The sequence below is a fragment of the Martes martes genome (genome assembly GCF_963455335.1).
Source record: "Martes martes genome assembly, chromosome: 4".
NCBI classification, from domain to species: domain Eukaryota; kingdom Metazoa; phylum Chordata; class Mammalia; order Carnivora; family Mustelidae; genus Martes; species Martes martes.
Genome location: NC_137891.1, coordinates 149925654 through 149942478, shown reverse-complemented (window position 1 = coordinate 149942478; position 16825 = coordinate 149925654). Strand labels below are relative to the sequence as shown.

Genomic DNA, 16825 nt, shown 5'->3' with positions numbered 1-16825 from the left:
ATAATACAAGAGAATGAAAAGACAATGGGGAAAGTGGGAAGGTCTAAGTGGGACTGAGCATGCAACAATGAGTTAGAGGGTTATAAACTAGAATTTGGGGTCCCTGAGTGGGAGGCAGAGTGTTTCAGTCATCTCTCAGTGATGAGGGGGAAAATAATCCTCTTTCATCTGGGGTTGGAAGGGAATCATCTTTTCCTATGTCTTCTCTTCAACCACTGCCATTCATTCAACCAGCATCTACTATATGCTGAGCATTGTGTTAGCCACATCATACACATTTTTTCATTCAACCTTCCCAGAAGCCCTGTGAAAATGGAATTATTGCTTCTCTTGACCATTGGGAAACTGAAGGCAAGGAAGGCTAAGGTCACATAGTTAATACCTGATGCAACTGACATTTGCTCTTTGTCTGTCCCTGAAAGCCTGTGTACTCTCTACTATACTCAAAAGCCAGAAAGTTCTCAGAGATGAATTAGCTAGGATCCCTGCCCTTAAGCAACTCATAGTTTAGTGGAGAAGAAAGACCTATGAGGAGTTTGTTCATTCATTCATTCATTCAACGACACTAATCGCCAGTGTTGCTGTCATCAAGCAGAATCAGACATAGTTTCCTGCCTTCAAGGAACTTAAGGTCTTTAGGAGAACAGACAAAATACTACAATCCAGACAGGTGACAATATCATGTAATGAACCCTTTAAGAAAAGACATCATAAATCTTCGAGAAATGGGAAAGGATCCAAGTCTCCCTGGAATAATTGGATCCATAAAAGAAAAATGTATAGGAATGTGCCATGAGAAGCTTCTTCCAGTTGTCCAAATACACTGCGCTGTCTTGCCTCTGCACTTTTACACATGTTGTTCCTTTCCCTAGACCAGTACCTTGCTCCCCCTTCCTGACCGGGCTAACGCCATCCATCTTTCTGTCTGTTTGGATGACACTTCCCCCTTCTTCCTCCACATGCCTCTTTTCCTTCCTGCATCTAGACTAAGACTTACTGCTATGGTTTCCTGTGAACTTTTTGTGTGTATATGCAAATGGTGGGGAGGGACAGAGCTTTCATTTATTGCGTAAGGAACAGTGAGAAGTTCAATGTGGTTGAAGTATAATGTACATGGCTCAACCAAGAAATATTTGTGCAATGAGTGATTGAATGAATGCTTTAAAGAACTACAATTTCACCCAGGAAAGTAGGCATCAACCAGATTATTAAAGGTCTCCTAAATTCACACATCCAGACATTTGAACTCCCTCTATCACATTCCCCTTCTCTCTCCCTGGTCTTCTACTCATTGTTCAAAATGCCTTCTTGTCCTAGAATCCTTTCCTGACCACTCTCCTCTGTTCTTCCAGTCTACCACTCTGTTGTGCCTTTCCGGGATCAGTGAGGTCCTGCAGACAGGCTCCGGGGGCCTGATATTGCTGTTGTCTGGATCAAAGTCCACTGATTAGAACTCTAGATACCAAGTTGTATGAAACCTTCAAGATTATCCCTTCTCTAACAGGGAACTAGTCCCCTGGCCTTTTACTTTTTGTTTGTTGCTGAAGCACCTAATTCTTGGAAGTCTTTGACGAGAAGGGCAGCAGGACCACCCATGGACTCCTGGATCTCTCCAGCTGATGATCTGTGGACACCCCAAGTTCAGCTTGTCCAAAATCAAACTACTGGAAAGGGCTTGGGTTTTGGAATCAGAAAAACCAGAGTTTAGCTCTGCACTTTACTTGTTATGTGGACATTGGGCAAGTTATTTCAAATCTCTGAACCTTAGTTTCCTCAGCTGAGAGCCCAAAGGTTTTGGAACAGGGGAGAGCTATGGTCTATGCCTGTTTTAGAAAGATCACTCCGCAGCTGTGTGGGGGATGGGCTGGAGGGGCGAAACCAGAGGCAGTTCAGAGGCTGCTGAATAGAAGTGTTTCCAATTACCTCAGCCTTGGGCCTCCATAGCACACTCTCCACTGTGACCCCAGAGCCAACCTCATGCTGTTGCCTAGCAACTCACCTGCATCACCCAGGGATCTGAAGCTGGGGCCCCACTGACGATGGGGAAATGACCAGTTTAATTACAAAGTCTCAAGGGAATCATGCATCCGTTCATTCCTCAAATACTCATGGGGCTCCCATCAAGTGCCAGGCCCTGGGCTAGGTATTAGGGATTTAAAGATTAATAAAACACTGTCTCTTTCCTCAAAAAACTCGTAAGGTAGCAGAATGGATCACCAAATGACCTATGATGAGTGAAAGAAGCCAGATAGAAAAAGATATATTGTTTGCTCACAGACTAAGTCACTGAAGGGTATTTAAACAAAAGAGAGCAAACCACGATCAGATTTTTGTGTGAGAAAGATTTTTCTGGTTTCTCTGTGGGAAATTGCATTGCATTGGGTGGGACAAGAGTGGAGGCAAGGAGACAGACCGAGGAGAAAGCTGCCCCAAGAGTCCAAGTGAGAGAAACTGAGGCCTAATTGGTGAGGATAGAGGCTAAGGAGAGGAGGGGAGGATTTTTAAAAATCAGTGACAACCTATCCGCTTTGCATTTTACATACACTGTTAGAAATAAAATCTCCCCCAAAAAAGAAATAAAATCCCGAGAAGGCAGAGATTGTGGTATTTTATTTTATTTTAAACTTTAAGTGCAGAGAGTTGAGTTAAACATATTACTCAGTTGTTTCTTTGGCCTGAAAGACCTGTCCCATTCATTCATTCATCCATTCTCTCTCTCTCTTTTTTTTAGGTAATCTCTACACCCAACATGGGGCTCAAATTCATGATCCCAAAACCAAGTTGCAGGCTCTATGGACTGAGCTAGCCAGGTGCCCCTACTTATTTTCTTTTACTATCTTTCCTCTCCCCACCCCTGTAGGTAACTCTTTAATGTGTTGATTGTGAGACCGTGTTTGTGTTTTTGTTTCTAAGATTTTATTTATTTATTTGCTAGAGAGAGAGAGCACAAGCAGGGGGAGTGGCAGGCAGAGGGAGAAGTAGGAGCCCCACTGAGCAGGGAGCCCTATGCAGGACCCTGGGATCATGACCTGAGCTGAAGGCAGACGCTTAACCGAACGAGCCACCCAGGCGTCCCATATGCAACCATTTTTATTGTTCTTGCAAAATGTGCATTTTCATATCATGTGCACATATTTCACATTTATGTAAATGGCACCCCATTATGTATCTCATTCTGTATCTTACTTTTGTACCACACACTCTATTTCTCAAGATCTATCCCTGCTTCTATGTGCATCTTTATTTAGTTTGTCATCCCTAACTGCTTGCCAGGATTTTAGAATTGGATGGACAATACAATGCCACTGAAAGTGCTGTGCCACAGAGCAGAGAGCCTTCAACTATAACCTCTACCTCTCTACTACCTTGTTGTGTGAACTTGGGCAAATGCCTTCACCTAATTGAATCTTGGCTTCCCCACTTGTAAAATCAGAGGTTCCTTTTACCTCTAACTTCCACGCAATTTCCCTTATTTTACACACAAGAAACTCTGGTCTGGAGTATATGACTTGATCAAGGTCACACAACAGTTACCCATAGTTTAGCCCACATTTACTGTGTATCAGGCATGGTGCTAAGTGCTTTGGATACCTAAATAAGTAAGCCCTGCTGAGTCCCTTCTCCCAGGGCCTCTAAACAGAGCTGTGTTAATTTTCCAAGAGCAGGTGCAGAGACTGCCTGCGGGCACCGGTCAGAAGCAGTAGAGATATTAATAGGACATAGCCTCAGATAGAATCTAACACAGCACCTCCACCACCCCAATCAGGCCCCACAACATTCCTGACCTCAAGAAAAGGAAAGAGGTTGAGTACATAGCTTCCTGTTTGTAAAAGGTTATTTACTGCCACAGTATTTACCAACGATAACTGTTCTAAGACAAAAACCCTTATCTATCTGCATGCCTAATAGTACACAGCAGTAATTGCAGGATAAATAAACTTTTATATTCTGCTTTTAAAAAGCGTTTTTGTTGTTGAACAATAAAACTGTTGATTATTTACTCTGTGCTAGACACCAAGCACTTTACATATATTACATCATTTAATCTTCTTTGCAATCCCATAAAGTAGGAGGTACTATTATTACCCCCTTTTTATTTATTTATATTTATTTTTAAGAATTTATTTATTTATTTGACAGATAGAGATCACAAGTAGGCAGAGAGGCAGGCAGAGAAAGAGAGGAGAAAGCAGGATCTCCACCGAGCAGAGAGCCCAACATGGGGCTCGATTCCAGGACCCTGGGATCAGGACCTGAGCCGAAGGCAGAGGCTTTAACCCACTGAGCCACCCAGGTGCCCCACTATTCCCTTTTTAAAAGATAGGGAAACAGAAGCACAGACAGTAGATTACTTGTCCCAGGTCCATGGATTTCAAGCATTGTGTTCACAAGCCACAGCAGAAACATAGTTCATGTTGTAACCTGGATCACTCATACCTGCTTCACAATACTACACTAACCCTTACTCTGTGGGACATACTCTGGTATTTTCTATTCAAGTCTTTTTTTTTTCCCCCTCATACTGGTCTGAGCCACTAAATTGATTCTAGGACCTTCTAATGGTTGCAACTTGCAGTTTGAAAATAATGCCCTAGGTGACAAATATACCACAGTCCTAACAAAATTACACAAAATGTGAAGTCATCGTACTCTGTAATGTGAACTCTCATGTCCTGAGCACCTGCCAGGTTATCGAGTTCCATGCTGTGTGTTAAAGACATGATCTTCCCCTCACAGTGCTCAGACACTCAAGGAAACCCAGGTAGGTAGGTAATGACAACACAGCAGTAGTTCTCAGTCCTGGCTGCACCTTAGAATCATCTGGAGGATTTTTTAAAAAGCACTAATGTTGAGGACCTATTCTCAGACTTCCTGATTCAATTGGCCTGGAATGGGACCGGATGTCAGTTATTTTTTCAAAGTTCCTCAGGTGAGGGGCGCCTGGGTGGCTCAGTGGGTTAAGCCTCTGCCTTTGGCTCAGGTCATGATCCCAGGGTCCTAGGATTGAGCCCCGCATCTGGCTCCCTGCTCAGCGGGGAGCCTGCTCCCCCCACACCCCGCCCCCGCCTGCCTCTCCGCCTACTTGTGATCTCTGTCTGTTAAATAAATAAATAAAATCTTAAAAAAAAAAAAAAAAAAAGCTCCCCAGGTGATTCTAAGGCACAGCCAGGACTGAGGATGGTGGCAATACAGCGTAAGTACTACCTTAAAGGGAAGCGTAGCATAGGCACACCTAGCTACCTAAAGATGTTGAGAGGGGCACCTGGCTGGCTCCGTCAGTGGATCATGCCACGCTTGATCTTCAGGGTTGTGGGTTCGAGCCCTACGTTGGGTGTAAAGATTACTCAAAAATAAAATGAAAGATGTTGAGAAAAGCCTCAGTTGTTTTTGGAGTTGGGTTTGCGTGAATACCTTCTGTTTGGCTCTCTAGATCCACTGTCTACTCACAGCCCAGTACAATGAACCTGCGCAGACCAAGTCAATTTGCTTCTTTGCTCCCTGCTTCCATTTAGGTATGCGCCAACACCCTTGCAGGGGATCGGTGAGAGGGAGGAATGTGAGGGCTGAGTCATTAATTCCCCGGCTACTTCCTGCAAGTTTCCCTTGAGCTGGCTGTGAACCTTCTTTGAAGGTAACTGTCCCTTTCACGTTGGCTGGGTGAACAGGACTCTTCCACTTTCTGTAATCTCTCCCCCTCCCCCCAACCCCTCCAGGTCAAGGGGCGTTAACAGCTCGCAGGAGTTTCCTGGACTCTCCCTAGTCTTCCTCTATACCCCATCCACATGTTTGAAATTAGCCCCTTTGTAAATAAACCTTTGTCTAATTGTCCTAATCTGAATGTGTCATCTGTTTCCTATTCAGACTGACTGATAAAGCGTGGAAGCAGGACGGGAGCTTACTGTAAGGATAAGGAAGAGGAAAAAATGGCAGAAGGAGCAGGATAAGTAATGGCAAAAAGGCTTGAAAATATTGTATTTTTGTTGGTTTGATTCTCTTTGTGGGCTAAGAACAAATTGATAAATCCACTGTTCGGTTCTCAGTCCCAGTCTTACTACCAACAGCATTTGACTAGTTAACAACTCCTTCTCGGTAAAACAAGCAAACAAAAAAATTAAGAATTCGAAAAATTTTTAAAACAAAATACAAAAAATAAATGCATAAAAAATAACTCCTTCTTGAGACAAATCTGTCACTTGTTCTCCATGACACTGCACCCTATTGGTTCTTCTTCTTCCTCTAGCTACTCTTTGGAGGCTCTCATTTCCCTGATGCTGAATGTTGGGAGTCCCAGGAACTGTTCTTGGTTCTTCTGTCTATCTAGACCAACTCTCTATCATCATCCAGTATCATGGCTTTAAATACTCCACATGCTGTCCACCCCCAAATTTATATATCTGACCTGGAGTTCTCCTCGAAGTCCAGACTCAGATACCCAGCCTAAATAGAGAAAGAGTGGTGTCTGGACCAGGCTCCTAGAGACAACTGCTACATTTTCAGGAATTTTTCCAGCCTCTTGTTAAACATAGCCATTACTAAAAATTAAGTTATATAAAGTTAAAATGAAATAAATTCTATTAAAAAAAGGTAAATTTTAAAACTCATCACTTTTTAAAATTTCATTTTAATTCATATAAATGAAATTTATAAATTTCATTTATTTATTTGAGAGACAAAGCACAAGCAGGTGGAGGGGCAGGAAGGAGAGAGAGAAACAGACTCTCCACCCAGCAGGGAGCATGATGTGGGGCCTGATTCCAGGACCCCGACATCATGACTGGAACCAAAGCCAGACACTCAATCAACTGAGCCATCCAGGTACCCCAAAACTCATAATTTTCATATATTTTATTATTTCCTATGCTCTTGATGTTATTTATAACTATTCTTTCTTATTATGAAAATACTATTTAATGATGTGCTATTCTTTCATCTCTTCCTAACTCCACATTCAGTGACATGTTGGTAGCTCTGAAACCAGTCATGGTGAGAGTATTACACTGCAGAAATTGGCAAATGCTACCAATCAGAGTTTGACTTGTTACTTTGTTGATTGCCTATACCTAAGAAAGTGATGTAAAAAATATTAATAATGCAGATTAAATTTAGATTGCATTATATCTGTAGCTATTACACTATAAATAATATTAAAAAATTGGGGGACACCTGGATGGCTCAGCAGTTAAGCATCCATCTTTGGCTCAGGTCCTGATCCCAGGGTCTTAGGATCAAGCCCCACATCAGACTCCCTACTCATCAGAGAGTCTGCTTCTCCCTCTCCCTCTGCTGCTCCTCCTGCTTGTGCTCTCTCTTTGTCAAATAAATAAATAAATATAATCTTTAAAAAATATCATTTCAGAAATGCCTGGGTGGCTCTGTTGGCTAAGCGTTTGCCTTCGGCTCAGGTCATGAACCTAGGGTTTTGGGAATGAGTACCGCATCGGGCTCCTTGCTCACAGGGAGCCTGCTTCTCCCTCTCCCTGCCGCTCCCCCTGCTTGTGCTCTCTCTTGCTCACTTTCTCTGACAAATAAATAAATAAAATCTTTAAAAAAAATTTTTGAGCGGCACCTGGGTGGCTCAGTGGGTTAAAGCCTCTGCCTTCGGCTCAGGTCATGATCCCAGGGTCCTGGGATCAAGCCCCGCGTCGTCGGGCTCTCTGCTCGGCAGGGAGCCTGCTTCCTCTTCTCTCTGCCTGCCTCTGCCTGCTTGTGATTTCTGTCTGTCAAATAAATAAATAAAATCTTAAAAAAAAAAAATTGAAGGAACTATTCTTCCAGGGTTGGAAAACAACTGAGTCAACAAAGCAGTCATTTGTGTCATTGGCTAGTGAAGTTCCAAAATAGTTCTTTCTTGTTTCACTTCCATCTTATTATGTTAAAGATTTTAATTTTTTCTATTTATTTATTTGAGAGAGAGAGAGAGCACACGAGCAAGCAGGGGGAGGGGCAAGAAGGGTGAGAGGAATCTCAAGAAGACTCAGCACCAAGCAAGGAGCCTGACACAGGGCTTCATCCCACAGCCCCCAGAGACCATCACCTGAGCCAAAGCCAAGAGTTGGACACCGAGCCAACCGAGCCACCCAGGCCCTCCAACTTGCATCTTACTATTAATGTAAACAAATATCAACCAATGTTCACCTTGGAATTATACTTTTTAATTTTAATTTTAACTCTACTATAGTTAACATACAATGTTATATCAGTTTCAGGTGTACAATGTAGTGATTCACCAATTCTGTATGTTACTCAGTGCTCATCACTGTAAATATACTCTTAATCCCCTTCCCTATATCACCCCTTTGCCTACTCACCTCCCCACTGGTGACCATCTGTTTGTTTTCTATAGTTAAGAGTGTGCTTTTTGGGTTGTCCACCCCCCCTTTTATCCCCTTTGTTTTGTTTCTTAAATTGTACATATGAGTGAAATCATATGGTGTTTGTTTTTCTCTGACTGACTTATTTTGCTTAGTATACTACTCTAGGGGTCATTTTCATTTCACGTTGTTGCAAATGGCAAGATTTCATTCTTTTTTATGGCTGAACCTTGGAACAATCCTTGTTCAGCAGTTGCAACCATTAGTTGGCTTCAGATACAAATTTGGCAAAAATCGTGGCACCTGCCTGGCTCAGTCCATAGAGTGCAAGACTCTTGATCCTGGGGTTGTAAATCTGAGATCCATGTTGGGTGTAGAGTCCTTAAATAAATGACTTTAAAAATTCATTGAAAAACAAAGAGACAAGTTTGGCAAAAACTGATGAAAGCATTCTGTGAGAATAAATTGGCCATATGGAGTTTATGATAAGGAGTATTATATAAAGTCCTCCCTTCTCCGAGGCTTTGCCTTCTAGAGTTTCACTTATCCAGGTCAACTGCTGTCTGGAAAAAGTCTTCCTTCTGATGCACCATCAGGAGGCCAATAGTCCCCTAATACTACATCACAAATGCCTAGACATTCACCCCACTTCACATCATCACAAGAAGGGAGAATATAAAAGAGGACGTCAACTACCTGCATTGTGACCTCAGTCTGTACTTTCACATTGATAAAGATCTTTTTTTTTTTTTTTAGATTTTATTTATTTATTTGACACAGAGAGAGACAGAGAGAAAGGGAACAGGAGAGAGTGGGAGTTGGAGAAGCAGTCTTCCCTCAGAGCAGGGGGACCATGATCTCAGGACTCTGGGATCATGACCCGAGCTGAAGGCAGACGCCTTCGAGTCACCTTGATGACTGAGCCACCCAGGTGCCCCACACATTGATGAAGTTCTTCCCCTGCCCCCCATCTCTTAACTCAGGCAGAAGACCCTATGGGCAAAGCATCCCCTAATGGGAGCCCAAAATGCCCTCTCAAGCAATGAGGACTGCCCTGAGCCAGCAAGACCCAGCTGGTGATTGACCCCAAGATAATGATCAACCTGACCTTTACTGTGCACCTGCCCGTACCCGCCCACCACCATCCCACATCTTCCGTATAGAAACCTAGAAGTGTTCTGGACCCTTTGGAGACAGGCTTTGAGACGCACTAGTCCGCTGTCTTCCCGCTGTTGGCGTTACTGAAATAAACTCCTTTCATGTTTGACCACCACTCATCTCTCTACCTTTGGACTTTGTCAGCAACAAGTGGCCAAACTTGGTGTGTTTGGGACCCCGAAAGCCGGGTGCTCTTGTACCCCTGCACCCTGACTACAAACACAGCACAAGATGTTTTGAGAGAAGGACCATACTCACGTGACTTTTATACTATTTTGTTATAATTGTTCTATTTTATTACTTGCACTTGTTGTCAATCTCTGACTATGCCTATTTATAAATTAAACTCTCTTGGGTATGCATTTATAGAAAAAATCTTAGGTTTGTGGGTTTTTTTGTTTTGTTTTTTTTTGTTTTTTAGGGGAGGGTGGAGGGAGAGGAAGAGAAGCTGACTTCCCGCTGAACATGGAGTCTAAAACAGCTCAGTCCCATGACCCTGAGATAATGACCTGAGCTGAAATCAAGATTCAGATGCTTAACTAACTGAGTCACCCAGGCATACCAAAACATAGTTTCATATAGGGTTCAGTACTATCCCAGGTTTCAGCATCTACTGTGGATCTTGGAACCTATCTTCCACAGGTGGAGGAGAGCTACTAAATTTTATTATTTATGAATTGGATGGTATGTGTCCATTTATAATAAATTTATATGAGCGCACACACACACACACACACACACACCTTTTTCCCTTGGAGAACCAGTTGTCAAACATTCACCAGCACACTCCTACTCATAAGCAACTCCAGAACTGAGCTCTTGATCTTCCATCCCGAACCAGTTGCCACTGTAGGCATCTTCATTTCAATTAATGGCAAAACGTCATCTTTCCAGTTGCTCTGGCCAAAACCTTAGAAAGTCATCCATTACTCTTCTCTTTCTCTCACACCCCACCTCCAACTATCAGGAAATTCTTTTGTGTCTCCTTTCAAACCTGACTACTTTGCACCACCTCTATCGCCATCTCTTTCTTCTAAGCCAATCAATTATTGCACTAGCCTCTTGACTGTTCTCCTTGCTTCAACGGTGCAGTCAGAGCGATTCTGTTAAAATATGAATTAGAAATGCCACTCCTCTGCTTAAAACTTTTTTTCTTTTTACATTTTTTTTTAAAGACTTTATTTATTTGAGAGAGAGAGTGAGGAACTGTGTGTGCACATGCACCTGCACACAGGCAAGAAAGAAAGGGGGGGGTGGGAGGCAGAGGGAGAGGAACAAGCAGACTCTAAGCTGCCCACAGAGCTCCATGCTGGGCTCCATCCTGCTGATGAGGAAGCGAAGGCAAGCTGAGATGCTTGGGTGGCTCAGTTGTTAAGTGTCTGCCTTGGGCTCAGGTCATGATCCCAGGGTCCTCGGATCAAGCCCGAATAGGGCTCCCTGCTCAGCAGGAAACCTGCTTCTCCCTCTCCCACTCCCTCTGCTTGTGTTCCCTCTCTCACTGTGTCTCTCTGTCAAATAAATAACTAAAATCTTTAAAAAAAAACAAACCCCACAAGCTGACACTCTGTAATCTCCCTCACTCCCAGGGGGGCTATACATGACATTCCTCAGGCACTGCTCACTGCCCTAAAGCTAAGGGAAGGAAAAACAAATGGTTAACTGATAGAGATCACAGTCCAGTAAACCTGGAGTCTCCCTCAGTTACAAATGTCTTAGTGATTTACAAGAGTAAAAGCATTGTTACCAGTAACCTAACTTCGAGAAGGAAACTCCCAACTATCTTCATATTAATGCTTTACTAGAGGGAAAAATCACCTTAACTTGACAATGACAAGGCGTCTAGTATCTTGTAGATCCTCCTTAGCATACAAGTCTTTTGAAAAACTCCCTTTTCCCTATGTCTCCCAATACAATCAGTCACCTCTTAGAACCTTGGGGCAGCAGCTCTTCCTGCCCACGGGTCCTGTCCCAGTGCTTTAATAAAACCACCTTTTTGCACCAAAGATGTCTCAAGAATTCTTTCTTGGCCATTGGCTCCGGACCTCACCAAAATTCAGAAACTACATCACCACCACCCTGAAATCATGACCTGTGTCCCATGCTCAACGGACTGAGCCACCCAAGCGCCCCACCTGCTTACAACTCTTCAGTGGCTGAACATCTCAGCTTCCAAGCCAATGTCTTTACAATGGTTTGTGAGGCCCTACAGTATCAGTCTGCTCCCCTCCCATTACCTCTCTAGTGTCATCCCCTGCTACTCTTCCCCTCACCCGCTCCACTCCAGCCACACTGGCCTCTTTGCTGTTCTCCAAACACACCTTCACGCTCCTGGCGTGAGGCCTGTGGGCTTGCTGTTTCCTCTGTCTGGAATGTTGCTCTTCTACTAGTTCTCCCCATTGTTTACTCTCTTTCTTCAGTCTTTGCTCAAATACCACTTTCTCAGTGAGGCCTCCTGATAATTTGAATTAAAGTTGCAAAATCCTTCCCACTCCCCCCCCCATTCACCACCACATTCTCTATCTTTCTCCCCATTTCCCCATTTATCACCATCTAATGAACTATATGTTTCATATTATACATTTTCGTTATTATTTGTTTTCCCCCTATAAGAACGTAAGTTCAAGAACTATTGTCTTTTTTTTTTTTTTTGTCTCTCCTATTAACTACTATATTCCTAGCCCTTAAAATGTGTTCTGTTGGGGCGCCTAGGTGGCTCAGTCAGTTAAGTGTCTGCCTTCAGCTCAGGCCCTGGATTGCAGGGTCCTGGGATCGAGCCCCACATCTGGCTCCCTGCTCAGTGGGGAGCCTGCTTCTCCCTTTCCCTCTGCTGCTCCCCCTGCTTATGCTCTTTCAGTCTCTCTCTCTGTCAAATAAATAAATACAATCTTTTAAAAAATGTATTTTGTGGATAGCAGGTGATCAATAATTTGAGGAATAAACAAAACATTAATGAAAATATTCTAAATACCCATATAAAGCTTCTTTGAGCTTATCATGGGGAAGAGGAGTACAGGATATCCAGGAGTGAGTCCCTTACCCTGTCAGGCACTCAGCTAACTGTGTGGGTCTCTCACTTAATAGACCACTTAGAAATAGCTGTGCTCTTTCAGAAACACAAAAAATTCATAGTGGACTGAAAATAAAATCACAAAATATACACTGATGGCTAAAACCAATAGCATCTCATCTCAGATTCTAGCACACACAAGTAATGAAAGTCACCAGAAGGTTTAAGAAGAATGAACATTTACTGAGTAGCTAGTGTGTGCCAGGGGGACAATGATGATTCTGATATGGTCCAGCCTGCCCCAACAACTGATGGGAAAGATGGCCATGGAAACAGACAACTACACAATATTATCACCACCCCACCAGGAGGAAAATGTACTAGCTACAGAGGCATCAGAGAAGAAAGAGTGATTAAGTGTAGTACCAGAGGAGGGTGATATCTGAGCTGGGTTCTCAACAGGGAGGAAGATAGGCCCCAGAAGAGAAATTTAAGTGAGAAACATTATATCACTATTTTTTTTCCCTACTTAGTAGAAATGCCTACCTATCTGGGTTTTTATTTTTTATTTTTTTTTAAAGATTTTTATTTATTTATTTCACAGACAGAGATCACAAGTAGGCAGAGAGGCAGGCAGAGAGAGAGGGAAGCAGGCTCCCTGCCGAGCAGAGAGCCCGATGTGGGGCTCGATCCCAGGACCCTGGGATCATGACCTGAGCCGAAGGCAGAGGCTTTAACCCACTGAGCCACCCAGGTGCCCCACCTATCTGGGTTTTTACAGGAAATAGCTTGGCCAAGCTTGCAAAACTCTTAAGTTGTATAGAGCAGAATTTGAGAACTCATGGTTATTGGGACATCCAGGGACAGGCTGAGTGAAAGGGACAGATGGCAGGAAGAGAGATCAACATCTTCATGGGGCAGAGTAAAGCAGGAGCCACTTAATACCACAGAAGCATCATAGGCCTGAGGCTCCCACGGTGAAGGTGGGGGAGGGAGTGGGAATGGCAGGAGCACTTGATTTCTGTCTTAGCACTTGCCAGGAGCACCTCTTCTTCTTTTCCTCCTCTACTTTTTTTTTTTTTTTTTTTAGGATTTTATTTTTTTATTTGATAGAAGACACAGCGAGAGAGGGAACACAAGCTGGGGGAGTGGGAGAGGGGGAAGTAGGCTTCCTGCTAAGCAGGGAGCCTGATGTGGAGCTCATGATCTGAGCGGAAGGCAGATGCTTAACAACTGAGCCACCCAGGTGCCCCTCCTCCTCTCCTTGATAATGCTGTGTGTTCCTGAAGACAGAGGCCACCTTGGCAGTTCAGAAAGATCCCATGTTCTGAATTTGAAGGCCTGGATTTGAGTTTCATTAACTATGTGATCTTGTGCCCACCTTCCAAAACTTCTCTCGTCACAGTATAGAGGGAAGTCTGAGCTCTTTGGCTTGGCACTTAAGACCCTTCTCCATCTGGATCCTGATTACTGCTCCGATCTCATCTATCCTCTACCCTTCTCATCCCAACTGCCAGGCAGACTCTTATGAATACTCTGTGCCCCCACAGACACTGCTCTCTCAGGCTGACATTTTGCCCTCCCCTTCCCCAAACTGGAGAATTCTCATTCCTCTCTGAAGACATGATTCTAGTGTTACTACCTACCTCCAGGAAGACTTTCCTCACTGCTAGTTTAGCAACTGCCTCTAGGCCTTAAAAACCCAGATTTCCTCTACCTCAGTGTCTAGAATGCTTGTGCTCTTTCCCATTTCTATCCACTCTTCCTTGGAACAGCCAGAGGGATCTTTTGACATCATAAGACTCCCTGCCACTCCTGTACTTTATTTATTTATTTATTTGACAGACAGAGATCACAGGCAGGCTGAGAGGCAGGCAGAGAGAGAGGAAGGGAAGCAGGCTCCCCGCTGGGCAGAGAGCCCGATGCGGGGCTCGATTCCAGGACCCTGGGATCACGACCCGAGCTGAAGGCAGAGGCTTTAACCCACTGAGCCACCTAGGCGCCCCGACTCCTGTACTTTAAATAACAACATCAATGGGCACTTGGGTGGCTCAATCAGTTAAATGTTGACTCTTGATTTCAGCTGAGGTCCTGATCTCAGGGTCATGAGATCAAGATCTGCACTGGGCGTGGAGCCTGCTTAAGATTCTTTCCCTCTTCCTCTGCCCCTCCCCTTTCCACCTCTAAGAGAAAAAGAAAAAAAAGATAAATAACTACAATAACAAACCACCCTCATTTCTTGGCTTAAGACCATAATCTTTATTGTGGCCTACTAGCTACTTTGTGATCTCACCCCTTAACTGCCGCATTACCTTCCCCTCTCACCCTTTGCTCTCTGTGCTCCAGCCAGACTAGTCTTTTTTGCTTCTCAATGCACCATGTTTCTCTCTCCCTCAGGACCTTTGCACTTGCTTCCTTGCTTCAACCTGGCTACTTTTTGCTTATTCTTCAGAGTGCGTATCAAACTTTCTTTCCTCTGGGAAGCCCTCCTTGCCTGCCTCCCTTTCCCTCACCAAGCTAGTTTAGGTGGTACTTAACACAGTAGTAATTAGAGACCTATTTATGAATTAGTTAATACCTGTCTCCCCCTGGGTAGGGACCATGCTATCTTGTTCATCACTGCATAAGAGGTGCCTAGAGCAGAACCTAGTACAGACCAGGTGCTCAATAAGTGTCTGTTGAATGACTATAGGAGTGCTTAGCCCTTACAACATTACAACAAATCTCCAGTTTACCTGGTTTCTCATGAAAGAGGACTTCAGCTGCCTCCATTTTGACCTCAAAATTCCCCGGTTGGGTTCTTTTTTCCAGTTTGTCTCTTGGCTCAGAAGGAAGACCTTGCAGGCAAAGCATCCCCTGATGGGAACCCAAACCACCCTTTTAAGCAACCAGGACTGTCCTGAGCCAGCAAGACCTTGACCATGACCGACTCAAAGACAGTGATCAATTTGACTGCCACTCCCTTCCTGCACATAGCCACCCACTTTTGCCCCACATTTTCCATATATAAATCTGGAAGTACTCTTGGCACTTTGGAGATAGTCTTTGAGAGGTTAATCCGCTGTCTTCCGATGTTGGCCTCACTGAAATAAACTCCTTTCTCATTTTACTACCACTCATCTCTCTGCCTTTGATTTTGTCAGTAACAAGTGGCTGAACTTGGTCTGTTAGGGACCCCTGGAGCCAAGAGCTCTTGCACCCGTGTACCCCGGCTGTTCTCTAACAGCAGCCTGTCAGCTCCTGAAGAACCAGCACAGCATCAGCACCCAGCACCATGCTTGGCACTTTATGGGGCTCAGTAAGGGTTTTCTGAATGTGGGAGACACTGTGATGTGCCACACAGATTCCCCATCAGTGAAGACCTGAGACATCAGCTGCTGGGAGTGTGGTCAGTGGAAAGCCTTTAACGATCGGCCCCTCCAAGGACAGGGTCACCTTGGCTCCCCTCGGGCCCCTTCCCAGATGGCCCCACATCCAAAGACTGGTGAGGCAGGGATATAAAGTCCTGGCCTGGCCATTTTAGCTAATCTGGGGACTACTCTGATGGGCCATTCTAGCTCCACAGTCTCCAGAGACTGGGGTCAGCCAAGACTGTCCTTGGGCCTGCAAGGAGCTCTGGACTTGTGCCCACTCCTGTTCCTTCCCTCCCTTCCACAGGTGTTGATTCCCCAGGTGTTCCCTTATAAATTCCTGCACTGTAACCTCCATTCAGAATCTGCTTCCCCCAAACCCCGCCTGCAACAGGCCCTCTGTCTTCTCTCCCCTTTCTCTGTGCCACCTCTTTCAGGGAATGTACATTCATTCACCTAAAGTTTGTAGGCACCCTTCAGCGGACGAAGCATTTTGAAGTGACGTGGGCCAGGAGCAAATGGTCAAGAAATGATTCTTGAGACATTTTTGGTGCAAAAAGATGCTTTTACTAAGCACAGGGTCAGGACCTGTGGACAGAAAGAACTGCACTGGCATTGGGAGGAGTGACTGATGATACCCTTTTTAGTTAATGGGGGTTAGGGATGGACTCAGTCTCTAAGGAATTTGGAAGTAAAGCTTCCAGGACTTTGAGGGGGGTAGGTGCTGCTAAGATAAGGTTATTTACTACTGCCTAGTAAAACATCAGTCATGGACCCTTCGGATGTCTATCATTGAGCCATATGCTCAGGAGGTAATTGCAAATATATCTTGGGGAGTGCTTACAGCTATCAGGGAAAGTGACATTACTAAGAGCAAAGCTATAACGGTAGAGAAATAAAGGAAGTCCTTGAGAAAGATGTAGGAGTGTTAGAATCCTTAAGCTCAGGAATTCTACCGGCGGCAGCAAAGTCTGGCCTTTGTTTATTTTTCTTCCATC

General features: G+C 44.2%; 1 protein-coding gene across 1 annotated transcript in view; it reads right to left on the bottom strand.

The window, feature by feature from the left end:
- The window catches only part of TUT4 (terminal uridylyl transferase 4), a 197963-nt gene that overhangs the window by 160125 nt on the left and 21013 nt on the right, over nucleotides 1–16825 (bottom strand). The window lies entirely within an intron of this gene.